Source organism: Heterocephalus glaber, unplaced genomic scaffold (assembly GCF_053883595.1).
Source record: "Heterocephalus glaber isolate CG9 unplaced genomic scaffold, H.glaber_assembly_v1.0 deba00000331, whole genome shotgun sequence".
NCBI classification, from domain to species: domain Eukaryota; kingdom Metazoa; phylum Chordata; class Mammalia; order Rodentia; family Bathyergidae; genus Heterocephalus; species Heterocephalus glaber.
Genome location: NW_028258142.1, coordinates 36,230,501 through 36,246,202, shown reverse-complemented (window position 1 = coordinate 36,246,202; position 15,702 = coordinate 36,230,501). Strand labels below are relative to the sequence as shown.

The 15,702-nt window shown below is 39.3% G+C and overlaps 1 protein-coding gene across 4 annotated transcripts in view; it reads left to right on the top strand.

The window, feature by feature from the left end:
• Slc14a2 (solute carrier family 14 member 2) overlaps positions 1 to 15,702 on the top strand; it is a 431,234-nt gene that overhangs the window by 24,030 nt on the left and 391,502 nt on the right. The window lies entirely within an intron of this gene.

The following is a 15,702-nucleotide window of genomic DNA, read 5'->3' as shown; positions in this document are numbered from 1 at the left end:
CATCATTGGAAATTTGCACCTTTACATAATCTCTCTTGGTTCTCTTCCCTCTTCAAAGGCAATGACATTGCTTCTGTCTAAACATTCTTTTGTAGATAACCTTCCCTCTCGGAGCACATCCAGGAAAGGGTCTCCAGTTTTAGGAAGCTAGGTGGTCAGATTGTGCCCATCCAAATAGGTTAGTCTAGGAAAATCTTCCCATCTCAAGACCCTTAGCTGAATCATGTCTGTATAGTCCCATTATCCACACAAGATAACATAGTCACAAGTTCTAGGGATTCAACTGTAGACATCATTAGGAGCCACTCTTCTGCCTACCACAGATCCTAGAAGGCAGGCTCCACCTAACCAGCTATTCCTCATGAAGACTGGCACAAAAAGGCTTTTAAAAAATATTTTGGAACTAAATCTAATGCTTAGCATGTCCAGGAGGAAAGACTCAAAGAAAGCTTTGGGATTCATAGCTATTTTCCAAAATATGTTTTCTTGATGTTATTTGTACAAGTTCTCAGAATGAATTGTTAATTTTTTGGGTTACTGTCTAAGGCAGAAAAATAACATTTTGACCACATGTTTCAATTATTTAAGATCTTTAATAATAAAAACAAAATAAATATATTGTCAGAAGGGCCAATGCATAGGGTATTTTATAGTTATCCTAGAAACACCAAGACTTATGGTGTACTAGTATGCAGTCTTCACAGAGTAAAGAACCAAAGCATAGAGAGGTCCAAGTCATTTACCCAAAGTCACAGCATCATTCAGAGTTAAAAACTGAAATTAAAAAAATCTTGCTATAAGCAAGTAGTTCATTCTATGAGGGATAGTGTTATAGATATGACTACTACCCTCATGGAGCTTTGTAAGGTGATAGTGAAAGCAATCTTTAAGATAAATAAGTACAAGTATAAAAAGTGTTCCCACAGAAGAAACACACACTGCTCTGGGAAGGAACAGCTGATGATGCTAGAAACCTTTCAGATGCCTTGAGAACCAGGCTAAGGAATTTCAACAAAGAACCCTTTGCAAAAATAAAAGCGCAAAATGATGAGAGCTTGAACTGGGGTTGAACCTGTGGGAATAAAAAGGGAAGGATCAACTGGGTCATGAAAGCAACATGTCTGAACACATTGTACTAAATCTTTAGCATTCCAGTGATTATGTTAAAAATGTGGAAAAATTTGGATTTCTGCTTTGAAGATCCATTTAGCAAACCAGGGTGGGACATAGTTACAACACTCTTTGTGATGTAACTCCAGAAACTACATTTAAATACATTTTAGATTATTACTGCAGAAAAAAAGAGCCCTGTTGTAAAGTCAGCTCAATTGGTTTACTTACAAGGGCTTCTAAGAACACCTCCTGGGCAGCCTGCTCCAGGCTGGATGTCGTGGGAGATGCCAGTAAGTGGTTTAGATGCCACTTGAGAAGCACAGCCATGAAACCACAAAAGAATAATGTGATTAAAATATAATCCAGTGCCAGGCTACATGGCAAAGCTACCATTGCTGAACTGGTTTGAGAGGAAGCCATGATAGGGTGATACAGATTGACCTGTTGCACCCTAATATTTTTCTGCCTACACAAAATTTTTACTATGGCAAATTCTTTCTGGTCCAAAATTTTCCTCTTCTTGCAATTGAGACACTGGGAAATGTTGGGCCCCCTTAGTTTCATTCTAAGGAACAGCTTTCTAACACAGAGACTCATCCAACAATGGACTCTACATGTTGGCCTGGTAGGTGAGCTTGGGCTACTGAAGAGGCACAGAACCTGGGCAAGCATCTTTCTGCACTGTTGTATTGTTAAGAGATTCCATAAGTTGGCCCCTTAAACTCAACATTCTCCTAATCTATGATCTAAACTCCATAACCAACAAAATTCTATTACTGGAATGCCATTCCTGTTCAGGGAGAACTACCCCACCACAAGTAAGTAAGTTTTAAGTAACTAGGTTTTGCTGTGCAAGTTATATAACTCTTTGTCCCTGGTGAATGGGTTATCTTTTTTCTTTCTTTTTTTTTTTCTGAGGAGTGGGTAATGGTGATTGAATCAAGGGCCTCATGCACACTAGGCAAGCATTCTACCACTGAGCTGCATCCCCAGCCCTTTTTAAAATTTTATTTTAGGGTTAGGGATAGGGTTTCACTAAGTTGCTCAGGCTTGCTGTCATTTTCTCTTGATAGGGGGAAAGTGCAGAAAGGGAATAGGGAGCACCCAGGAGCACTGGGAGAAACCTAACACCCAGTTACTTTATTTTATGCTCTGGCTTGGAATACTTCCTGTGTGACATGAAAATTTTTATTATGAGAGGACAATCTTTGTGCCTTTGAAGAGAAAGGAAGCTAAGCTGTGATGAGGCCATGTGTTTGGCATGACTCGCTCAGTTTATAGTTAGTTTCCTTTGGTTTGCTGGGCTAATTTTTGGAAGTACTTCTTACCCTTTTTGGTTCCCAAAGGTGTCAGTGTTCTGGGTTTATTCTGAAGTGTTCACTTCCCCCCAACCCACTCCCCTAGCTGCAAGGATCTGCAAGTGGTCACAGTGCCTGCATACAGAAAAGGGCAGTAGCTTCTTATCTATACCCTGGCCTCTGCTCCTTTTTGGATTTTGAAGCCATTCATAGGAAAGTAAAAAATTAGCTTATTAGAAGAATGCAGGTTTAATATTAGATAAAGAAAGGCCACCTGGACAATTCATTGTCTCAATTGCTTATGGTCTTCCAGATAATATCAGAGGTAATTTCTTCCCATTATAACTCTGGCCAAAGTCAAATATTCTGCTTGAAAATTTCAGAAAAAATAAGTACTGATTATTAAGTTCTTTCACCTGCCCTGCACTGTCAAGTTACTTAAAAATCTCAGTGGAATTGTAAATATAATTCTGGGCTAAAGAGCTGGGGTTTTGTCCACCAAAGATCATTGCCCTAGAATACCCTAAAGAGCTCATGTTACAGCTGCTAGATAGGACAGCATCTGCTACTCTGTACAGTATGAACTAATTTCAGAAGATTGCCATTTATTTCTGATAGTATGTAGTCTTAAATGCTCAGATACTAAACTTCTGTGGATTTGCTTATTGGGCATCAAAAACTAAAAATCACTGATTTTAATCTAACTCTTATTTCATATTTGGGAAACTATCTCAAAATAGTTAAGTGACTTCTAAAATATTCTGTAAAATTTTGAAGTAATTAAATGGGAGATGGTTAGACTGGGTGTAAATTAGTAATACTGCTCTAAATACTTTCTTTTCAGTCATTCCATTCTTTTGACTTCCTATCTAGGTTTGAACCACAAATCAAGCATGCTTTGTTCTGGACTTTCCATGAGGGAACCAATTTCTATTCTTGACTGCCTGTTGGGAAGCCCTAATTACCCAGAAATTATCCAAAGTTTCTAGAGCCAAACTGTATTTCTAATCGAATGAATCACTTAAACAGCAATTGCTTGTTTTTACAATTTAACTTTTTTGCTTCTCAAAATGCATACTTTTATCCATGGTTCATTTAATTTTCAACACACTTAGTGAGAGAGATGAAGCAGATGCTAATAAAGAACTTTATACATATAGCAAAGTATATACAAACCTGAACATTTTAATGATAAAATTCACCTATTATGTTATTGTATAGGTGGGCACAGAAAGTTGCTTTGGACCCTTTGAATGTGCCTCTTTCTTGAACTAACAGGTGATATCTCCTATTTAGACAAATGTAAAGACTTTATATCCTTTCAACATCTTAGCTAGGAAAGAAAAATTTGTGTAGGTGCCATGGGTTCCCCTGGGAGCCAAAGGAGACTCAGACCCTAAACATCCCCTTTTATATCTCCTGTAATAGTTCGATCTAGTTCCACTGAGGTCTGTTGGTGAGGAAGAACTTTTAACATCTGGAACTATTGGTCTGGTCTCAACTCTAAGGCCTAAAAGTACTGGAGGAGAGCCCAGGAATTATGCTGGTGGGCATGTGAGTGTAACTACCAGCAGCTGTGAGGAGGAGGTCACACGTGAGGAGACCCACTGCAACTAGGATCAGGAACTGGCCAGAAGAGGCATCAGCTCAGCCATGAACACAATCTAGGGGACTGTGTGGTACAGGAATAGTTCAATCAGCGATAGTTCAGAAACAAAGCATTTCAGTTGTGGACCCACTAACAGGCACACCAGGCCTCTCAGTTGTCTCGCTCCTGACATTTGGAATGAAGATCAGTGTCAATGGTAAAAGCTCTTAAACAATTAAAGAAGTATAAACATCAAGAGGGAGACACTAAGGCCCTTGTTATCATGAACATGTGGGAACCCAAGTAGAGTGTCCCTGTTTACCTATAGATGTGGTGTGGTATAGGTTTTAGGTGAAGAGTTGAAGGATCTTTGGCCAAGGTCACATAGCTAAGCAGAACCCAGGGCTCCCGATTCCTTTCCCCATACCTTGCTCATGCTTCAGCCAGGGCAGCACGCTCAATTCACTGGCTTAGCCACACTGCCCATTTCTCATGCCCCTGAGTGGAAATGTAACCTTGAAGTGATGGAAAGTTACAAATCCTCCTAACCCTCTCTCATGCCCGTGCTCTGAATGTTTCCCATCCAATTCTTCATATTGCTAGGGACAGTTCTTAGAAGCCATTAGATGTATCATCTGTGTGTCTTTAGCACAGCTCTTGGTATGCTGAGAGTTCCTGACCTGCTTGTGGGAGCATAGAGGTAAAAGATGATTCTCCTTCTTCAGATCCTTCCCTGAGAGGCTAACAGTGAGACCAGGGGCACCTCAAGGTTTCAACAGAGTCTGCCAGGCCCCTGAGAGTGCATTGTCCTGGCTCCTGCAGACTTCTATTGTGGTCAGTAGTATGCATGATAATGGCAGTTTAGTTCTTTTCCCTTGAAGATAGCTTTTAAATTTGCTCTGTTGGCCTCTTGATGAAATAGCTTCATGCATATTAATGACATCTTTTATTTACTGAGCAGCACCATTAAGCACTTTGAAATACCAGATTCCACCCAAGGTCTCCAGGGAGACAAGCCAATATCTCTAGACTTATTGGATGAATGAGAAACTGAGGAAACAAAAAAAGCTCAGTAACTTCCTGAAAGCAACGTAGAGAGTCTCTGAACTACATATGCTGTCTGCCTAGCAGATGGTTATGGTCTTGATTGGGTAGCATTATAGTAGGCTTTCCCCATGTCTATTCATTCTCACAAGCTTCTGTTGAGCACTTTCCTGTATACAGCACATTTCAGGGCGCTGAGTGGGAAGGAAGATGCATATAAGACCAATAAGACACAAAAGGTCCATGGAAGGGCATACTGTGTTGTAGGAATAGTCAACTCTCTGCTAACCTACTCTGTTTGAGTACAGAGGGGGTCCAAAGGGCCAGACAGCACCACCCTGGTGAAGATTTTGAGCGATTGCTACCCTAAATGTCCTTGCTTCCTGACACTGTAACTCCATTTCTAGTAAGGCAGGAATTAGTCTGTGAGTTATATATAAAGACTTGGAAAAGGTGCTTGTGATATAGCATTCAATGGGGAGGGGGGGTATATCTACAGACCAATAATTTCATTCTTAGAGACTATATGTGTGCATGTTTGTCTTCATACATTTTATCTATAGATAAAAATAGATGGGGTAGGTAGGTAGATAGATAAAGAGATAAGTAAGAGATGTGAGACAACTGGAGAAACTTAGGGAATTTCAGGAAGAATATACTATTGCAATTGGCAATGTACAGAAAGGTAGAAAGTGACATATTCTTGCTTTTAATTTCCCATAATATGTTAAGAGTCTGATTAGCAGTGATTTTCTAAGTGTTTCAATATTATAAAAAATAATATATTCAAAAGTAAATACCTAATGAACATTGTCCCCAACCATGAGGACCTTACAACCTAGTAGAAAAGGCAAAGAAGCACTAACTATGTTGCTAGAAAGAATGAAGACAATAGCAATCCATGGAGCATGTTTTTGTGAAAAGAAAAAGTAAAGAAGCCACATGTAGAAAAAAAGCTTTCACAAGGAGTATGCACCAGGGCTAGTGAAACCCTATTTAGGCTCTGGGCAACTCCTCTTAGCTCCACCCATCACTAGAGGAAAACTCCAGCCAGCCCCAGACCCCTCAGGTAACAAAGTGTGAAACCATCTCTTTCTAGGCCCCTGTTCCTATCTCACCACCACTGCCCATCTGTCTGGAAGGCAATCACCAGACACGTAAGGGCTGGTACAGAAAAAGATTTTGGTAGTTTTGCTGATTTGAATCTTCCCTGGAATTTTTTTCTGATATGATCAAGACTGAATCACAGGAAAGTAAGAGAAATTAACTTCATACTCTGCCTGTCTTTGTGACACATAGGACCCTGAGGTGGAGTGAGGAAGGCACTTGTGAAAGGATGAGATATAAAAGGATTAGATTTTGATCAACAGAGAACCTGAGAAGGATACTGTAGGAAGAAGTAATACTGAACAGAAGAACATTCTAACTCAAACAGCAGCTCCCACACATCGATAGCCTTTATGTTGCTGAGTACTGTTCAAAGCTCCTAAAATACATGCAATGAATGAATATTCCCCCATTTTACAGATGAGGAAATGGAGGTGTAGCAAAGTTAAGTAACTGTCCAGGGTCTCAGATGGGAATAACACTGGTATTCAAACGTAGCCTGTCTAGCTCTACAATTGAGCACTTGCCCTCTCAGGGCTGTTATGAAGTAGAAAATAATGGGCCACTGGTAAAGGAGAAGTGGGGTGCACCACAGGTGAAATGTTAGACAGTGCAAGTGCACAAAATGGAGATGGCCTAGGTATAGCTGAGAGTCAGGCAGTAACACAGGAGGGTGAGCAGTACTTCAACATGGCGGTCCTTGGATGCTGAGTAAAGGCCTGGTAACTTAACCAGAAGGTGCTGGAAGCCAGGGATTTAGCTCAGTGGTTCTGGCGCCTGACTTGCAAGCACAAGGTCCCGAGTTCGATCCCTGGTACCAAAAACAAAAACAAAACAGAAGGTGCTGGAAGCCACTGGATACATTTTCAGAAAAACAATGTGAAATAGAAAGAAAAGGGGCAAATGGGAGGGGGAAGTGGGAGGGGCAGGGGAAAGGAAAGAAAAGAATGGAATTAATATGAGAAAATGGAAACAAAGTTTTTGTAAATAGGAAGAGATGGAGGGGTTGAAGGGAGGGCAGGGGAAGGGGGAAAAATAAGAACCAAGAGAGATTATATAAAGGTGCAAATTTCCAATGATGAATGTCATTATACTGTATACCTAAAATGTGCCAATAAAATAAAATTGAAAAAAAAGAATGACAGTCTATGTATGCTGTCTTAGTTTGAAATATCTCCAGTGAGGACAAGAAGGTTGAATTCAAGAGGTGAAAATAATGAAGATTCCAAGACAGGCCGGAGGTGCTGAGGGTCTAATTAGAGCAGACAATGGCAAGGAAAAGCCCTTTGCAGATGAGAAACTCCTTCATTTTTCTGCCTGGTTGTCAAGGCCCTGCTGGGAAGTGAATGGTGAAGATTGGGTGCCAGGTAGAGCATAGGCAATAACCAGTGGCCTTGAGCATCTTTGGGAAGCCTCTGGCCTTTTCTTGGCCCCACTGACTTACTTGAAGGGAAACCTCTCCCAGCGCTTCTCCTCTACTGGCTTTGAAACAGAAACCCTGTTGGTTTTGTGTCCTAGGTGCCTGAGACAGTGTTTCAAACCATAACAGGGCACAGCACAAACCAAAACCACCAACAGTTTGGACCTTTCGGGCTCCAGGTTCTGTGGGAGGCAGCTTCCCAAGGGTTTGGAAGCAAGTGATGCCAGTCAAGCCCAGTTTTCTTTGCTCCATTTGTAATTTCCTCACACTGTAAATCGCAGACATTATAGCCGGGCTCTCTCTTTATGGCTTACTTTCATCTTGAAATGTTCCTGTGCTACATTTTCATGTAACTTATGCACCTCAAATGTTGTAAAAACTGCCGTAAAAGTCAATATAAATGCAATAATGTCACGTCAGTCAAAGGCAGCGGAGGAGCCCTTTTGAGCAAACAATTGGGAAACTAGAGGGAAAACTCAATTGCTCCATGTTGCAAATTGATTAAAGATATGAATCAGAAAATTAAAGGGCTTTTGGAGTTTAGGTTATTACTAACTGCTTTACTTTATGGAGCAATTACTTTGATTCTATCTCAAGTCCAGTAAAGTGACTGCCAGCATATGGTGAGTCGGCGCCCTGTGTCTTTCTTATTAATGTGAATTACTCAGGATGAGGCTCAAGGAATGCATACATGCACCTTTGCCATGCAAATTCATTTCTTTCATCACTGCATTTAAAATTGTAAAGAAATAATTTATAGTTATGGCCACATCTCTATTATCCTAAACCTGCATTGTCTCATCAGCCAAGAGAACCAATCTTATTGTTAAGAATGAGAGGATGAAGATGTTCAACAGTCACTTGTGCATATATATATACACATATATATGTATATATATATATAGTCGGAAGCAATATATTATAATATATAATATATATAATAATTCTATAATATATAATAATTCTGAGCTTCCAACTATACATATATATATATATATATATTTCCAGCTATATATATACTATATATATATAGTTGGAAGCACAGAATTGGGTGCTGTTAATATGGCCAATTTGTGAAGACACCAGTTTTGATCTATAGACCTAACTACTGAGATGCCATCCTCATCTGATTACCTCTGTACTCAAAAGCCCATAACTAGATAGCCATTCTTTTAGTGCTTAAACCTTTTGTACTGAGTTCCTTATATAAGCATCATAGGATGGAATAAACTTGAGCTCAGGAAAAAAAAAAAAAAAGAAAAACCTTAGCAATAATTAATTTGGCCCTTTGGGCCCTGGCAGCCAGGAAGCTAAGAGCTAAATTTAATATTCAGTGGTAGTAATTACCCTGTGCTAGATTCCTGGCCTAGCATGAGGCCAGGCACATTCAGTGGGTGCTCAGAGAAGGAAAGCTGAATAGAGGAATGAGAGATAATGAATAATAGTTACATTTATTATTGCTCACTGTGAGTGAGAGTTTGCATGTGTGCCAAGTGCTTCACCAATGTTAGCATAATTAACCCTAACAATAGTCTCTTTCCAGGACCATTTAAGAGATGAGGAAGCAGTCTCAGGGAAGTTAAGTGACTTGCTCATATCCACCCAGCTTGGATTGGAAGCCAGATCTCTATGACCTCTGAACTACCACCCTTGGCTCCTATCCCAAAGGAAGGATCACAAGGGAGTACATGAATGGGGTGCTCAAAAAGACTTGAAATTGGACTAGGATTTCCCTGAGAGTTAATTTGAAAATACATGATATATCAGAACAGGTATTAGGTGTCCCCTGGAAAAGAGGAATATTTCTGAACAAGTAGGTCTTAACTGTAAATGGATTAAAAGTTTCAAGTCATCTTTAGGAAAAAACAGTTCAGGCAGAAGGAGTGTTTTTTAACAACAAAATTATAAACCAAATGAGCCCTAAGTGGCATGGAGAGTGCCCACCTGAAGTGCTCCCACACTGGGCACCATGGGATGCACCTCACAGTCCTTGTATTGTATCTGAATTGAAAGCATTTACCTGTAGGAATCCCTTGTTCTGATTCCATGCCCACTAAACAGTTTTTAGCATCACAGGTATTGGTTTTAGCATCACAGGTATGTCTGTCTATTGGTAGAAATTTGCTACCTGTGTACAATCTTATTGGCCCAGGAATTATTTTGAGGGAAATAATGAGTAGTTAGATGTATAAAATATCTCTGAGGTGAACTGCAGACCATTTCTAGTCAGCATACTCATTCTTGGGGGCTGGCTAAACTTGGTTCCTGATTCTGTAAGACTTTAAGGTAAATCCTAGACTGCAAAGTTCACCAAGGTCAGGTAGCAAGACTTGGGGAGTCTCCTGGAAACCCAGTGAGCTGATCCTTCAATACTTGGGTTCACATGTTTCACATTTTTACAAATTATTTGCTGTCCTTTCTTTTACAATGACTCTGAGCCTTCAGGTGCTATTTGTTTGGCTTTAGATGTGCCTCGCAAATAAATTATTTCAGATTTTGTAAAGGTAAATATTTTTGAAACAAACAGATATGACTGTATGAGGAAAAAACCAAAATCTGCAAGCCCTTTGTGGGAGATGAGTTATATAACACTGCTATAAAGAGCCTTGAGCGAAAACGTACAGGGTGGAAAGAAGCAGGAATAACCAGATAGATTCAAACAATCTCTAAAAGTTTTGCCTAAAGAGGATCCAGTTGTTCTACATCTATTCATCCATCCATCTGCCTATCCATCCATCTATTCATTCCTTCCAATCAATACTATGAATCAAATCATATGTCAAACACTGGTGAGCCTGGCAATGTAGGTAGAAAGTGGTGATGCTGTTAGCAATACAATCCAACTTTATTCTTGCTAAATGCTTGATCTCTGCACTACATTCAGACATACTCATCACACAATTACATGAAAGGTATTTTGGATACCTTACACATCTCCATTTGATGTATCTCTCAAACTCCTGTGACTTCTTACATCCTAGTGTTTTCCTGCACTTCTTTTCTTCAAAGGGACCAAGGAATCTGTAACAGGCAGGGGAATAAATTTCAAGTGAAGTTTCCAGCATGGTTAAAAAAAGGTGTTTCAGGATCTGGGGACTCCTATAGCCCTCAAGTCATTTCATATCTCCAGCCTGCCTGTAAGGGTGACTAGTCTTAAGAAGGTAACTGGAGAGTTTTCCAGGTTCTCATGGCAGCTAGAGTCTGCGAGGCCTGTACACCAACTCTACATTCTAGACCCTTGTCACCACCTCTGCTACTCTTTACTTAACTTTTCTTCTTCAAGCCCCATAATCTTCTTGTCACTTGAATTTATCAGGAGCTTTGTGCAGGATAATTTTATCAGGGATGATCTCAGAGGAGCAGAACCTAGTGGCCATTTGGGACTTCAGGGAGCTTTATGGGTATCTTGTCTTCATGCCTCTTGATTGATAAGTCATTTTGACTTGGCCACCTTGGTGGCCATGAATGGGTGCCAAATGGACAGGTAGGGTGCTGATGAAGGGAAAGTTTTTTGGTAAATCCTGTCAGTTTGCTCTGTGGGAACAGTATGGAGATGTCATTTCTGAACAATTTAATTCATCATTCCTTCATAAGTTACTCATTCAGTCATTCTTCATTGTCTATTCCTAATTATCTATTCATTCCTTTAATAATGTATTAGGTTCTACGAAACACTTCTTCTATCCAGCTACAAATTGGTGGGATTTTCAAGTTCTCAGAATGGGTATATATTTTCTCAAGAGCATGTGCCTTTGTTTTGCCCATTTGAAAACATTCTTTAAAAAATTAGTCAATAGTCTCTCTAGAGCAGCTTTTGCTTGGATTATTACTGGATGGTGTTATGGTCTGAATTATGTCCCACTTCAAAACTGATTTTTCGAAGCCACAACTTCCAATGTGACTGCCCTTGGATACAGGGTCTTTCAGAGTTATTAATGTTACATGAGGTCATATGGATAGAGTCCAAAGTCAACAGGACTTGTGTTCTTTAAGAAAAAAAAGACGCATCAGAAGTGTGCTTGTGCACAGAAGAAAATCCAGGTGCAGATGTAGCAAGAAGGCAACCATCTGCAAGCCCTGTAGAGAGACCTTGAACAAATCAAACCTGCCAACACCTTGATCGTGGACAGCCAGCCTCCAGAATTGTAAGAAAATAGATTTCTTTTGTTTAAGCCACCTTGTCTGTGGTGTTTTGCTTTGGAAAACTGAGTAGCATAATGCACATGATGAGAAAGGATAATGTAACACGGTCTTGGGTAATAAGAAAAGAAACTTAAAATGCTAAATAATATAATTTTACATAACATTTGTATTAGTGTCTTACAGTAATATATAATTTAAACATCTTTTCATAAGCTTATCTCATTTTGAAACTCACCCTAACACTTAAGAGCAAAACTATTCTTGTCAGCATTGAAGGTTAAATGCAAGGTCTTCACACTGAGCTATACCCTCAAACTTTTTTTTAAATTTCAAGACAAGGTCTTGCTAAATTGCTAAGTTGCAAGGCCAGGGCTCAAACATGTAATCCTCCAGCTTCAACCTCCCAGAATGCTGGGATTGCGGGAATGCACCTCCACACCAGGCTAAAAATATTACTAGGGTTAAAATCTCCATTTTGCAGAAAAGGGAAATGAGGCTTAACGGGGATACCTAACTTGTCCAAGATCTTTCAGTAAGGAAAAAAACTGCAAGCCACAAAGGGCTGCCATACTCATAGTGCCAGAAAAACACATGTGATACAAACCAAAACTGGTTTCCAGAGCATCAGATTAAACGGCAAGTTTAATGTGTAGGTGTTTGACATCCTAACCTACCTTTTTCCAATTTAAGTAGGGCCAATATAAAATTTGTATTCAGATGAAAGGTAAATTCTCAGTCTATTTCAACATTGTAAGCAAAACTACCGCTTTATTTTAAAGGTTTGGACAGTAAATTCACCAGTACATTTAGAATTTGATTCTGTCTTTAGAAAAAGTGATTTATAAACATTTCCATAAATGTATCCATTGTATAAGGATATAACTACGCTAGAATTGAACAAGCAATCTGGAAGAGCTATTAATAAGGAGAGTAATAGCATATGGCCTACTTTAATGGGTGGTGGAGCCCTAGAACTTGTGATCTAAACATTCTCAGACTCTGGCTTCATTTATTTGTTTTAAGATTTGCATGTATGAGAGATATTTGCTTAACAAATATTTGTGAATTTCTTTGATAATCATGTGTAATTTTATTTAATCCACCCTTCTTCTAAAAACACCCCTCTTCCCTGCTCCCTCAGTCGTTCAAATAGGATTCCAGCTCCTGAGTAAGCTGCCCCCATTCTGGAGCCTTACTCTGCTGACCTCAGTTGACCATTCTAATGATATGGACCTGACTTAGATTAGCATAGAGCACTTCCTCAACAGTTTTGAACTCTGGCACCAAGAGAGTAGAAACTCTCAAGTCAATGTTGTATTAGGCACTGATGTTGTAGGTAACCAGGTCCTCCATTATAAAAGAAACCTTTTTATAATAGGAGAAAATGGAATTTACTCTCAAGACAGAAATATAAATGAAGGAAGGAGAGAATGAAGCAAGTGTGGAATTATCACTCCTGATTCCAAGTATCCCTGAGTCTCAGCCACCCATCCCCTTCTAGCATATAATTGAGATATATATGCGGGGGGGATCACCATCTTTGCCCGGTTTTGCCAAGGATAAACTTTGCCCTGGAGAGCAAAACTCCTCCAACACAGAAAAAGGGTCTTGGCCATGGTTAAACCTATTTTTGCCCTACAATAATAAATTTGGCTGCTTTTATTTTATTTTTGGTACTGGGGATCGAACTCGGGACCTTGTGCTTACAAGGTAGGCGGCGGAACCACTGAACTAAATCCCTGACCTACTTTGATTTTGTTTTTATTTCTTATCTTCTTGAAACTTTTTGAGGTCCATGAAAAGCATGAGTCCCTTCAGCAAGGCCTGGGTCCCTAGGAGAAAGATATTTGAGCTTTATTATTCTTAACCCAAAGAGGAACTGGAAGATTTGACCTGCCCTACCCAGAGATCTCAGCCTTCTTAAGGCCCCTAGTCAGCAAAATGTGGGGCTCAAAAAATTGGCTGAGTTTGTCCAAACAAAGTCTCAATTTCCTGACAAGCAATTGCAACTTGGGGTTACATGTTGAGGTAGACTTCAGACTCTTTTAATGGCATTCAGAGACATGGTTCTCCAACCAATTGGCATTGAGAAAATGTTTATCAGTTCTGACAGCCACAAGTTCCACCCTGGCCAATTTTAGCTCCTATGCCTGGAAATGACTTAGATGTTTGAAATTCTGTAAAACACAAGCTAGTTTTGAAATGGAGCCATAGAATTGCAATGGTATTCTGCCTTAGCTCTTAGGCAATTTAGGTCAGAATCTTCTCTCTTCTGAACAGGGGAAAGCTTCCCTGAAAGAGCTGGTGATAAATTTTCAATAAATCTGCTGATTGGCAGGGAATGAGAGAATTTTAAAAAAATGATTTATGAATGTGAGTGAAATAACATTTTCATTGCTGTCCACTTTCCATAATTTTTATCTTTTAAATTCCCTTTAGTGCCCTTACAAGGAAATAGAAAAATGGATGCAGCATCTTTTGAGAGATGCTTCCAAGATAGTGAACACAGGAATATATGTGTGTGTGTGTGTGCAAGAAATTTCACTTGTGAGCAACTGATAACTCCATTTATAAGTACGCTTGCCTCAGTATCGATAATAGAGAAGGAGATATTTTGCCTAAATATATATTTTGAGATGCTTCCTTCTTTAAGGAGTTTTATAAAAATATTTTTGCATATCTTTAAACCTGGGAGGGATGTAACTTTCATTCATTCATTTATCCATTCACTCACTTATTCACATTTCTAATTCATTATATTTGGAGTAAGAGACACTGAGGCTGTAATCAGTGAAGCAGCCTTAGCCTTCATTTTCACCTGTTACGTGTGTAAATGTGAGGGGTGGGATCTTGTTACCTGTGTGTACCAGCGTGCACATGTGTAACATTCACTGAACACCACTTTAGGCTTACAATATTTGCCTTTTAAGCACTATTTTTCTTAATCTCCTTAAAAGTTTTGAAACAAATATTTTAATATTTATTTGAAAGAAGATAAAAAAATGAAAGAAGATAAACTACTGTCAGAGAGATGGAATATCTGGCTTATGGCTCAGTGAGCATGTGGTCCCTTAAAACAATCGGGCTTCTCTGGTCTTTGCCTTCTCTTCTGTCCAATGAACAATCTTTCTTCCTTTTACCAGCTATGAGACTCAGCAATAATGACTTCCCTAACTAGTTTATAAATGTTGAATTCATTTCACTAATCACAGTCATTGACTCAATAATCAATAGGCCTAATAACCAGCAGAAGGAGAGAAGGATGCTCACTAAGACCAGATCCTGGATCTGAAATAAAAGAGAATGGAATAGAAAACCCACATGGCAATTCAAGTAATGTGATTTATTAACAAGCGCTAATGACACTACAAAAAGCATGGTCACTGTAAACAACTAAGAAACTCAAATCAACAGCGGGCATTTAGAGAAGTCCTTATGAACATCTGTATTGCTGTTTCTCCAGTTTGATCTTGGTGGGTAAGATCGTGAGCTCCTTTGACAAGCAGCCCCACATGTATGTGCATATTTGAGAGTACTTTTTAAATTAATTCCTATTTAATATTTTAATCTTGTTTTGATCCCATGACCACTTAACAATCCTTAATTATCCTATGTACTCTACTTCTTTTCCCTCATTATTCATGTTTGTTTTTATTTTCTACTCTTCCTTCCCTTTTTTTTTTTCCTCTCCTATTTTTGCCATACATTTTCTGATTCACTTCTCTTCCCACACTGAATTTTTCTCCACCATCCTTGGAGTATTCATTTCCTCTTTGCTATGGCTTAGAACTAGAATGTCCCCCAAAAGCTTTATGCATGTGTTCAAAGGCTTTTGAAGGGGAATTGAATCATGGAGGCACTATGCTCCTCAGTGGATTAAGCCACTGATGAATTCATAGCTGAATGCTGTTAGGAATTTGGGCCTGGTTGGAAAAGCCGGTGGGTAACAGGGGTATGACCTGGAATGGTACAATTCTCTCAGGCTTCTC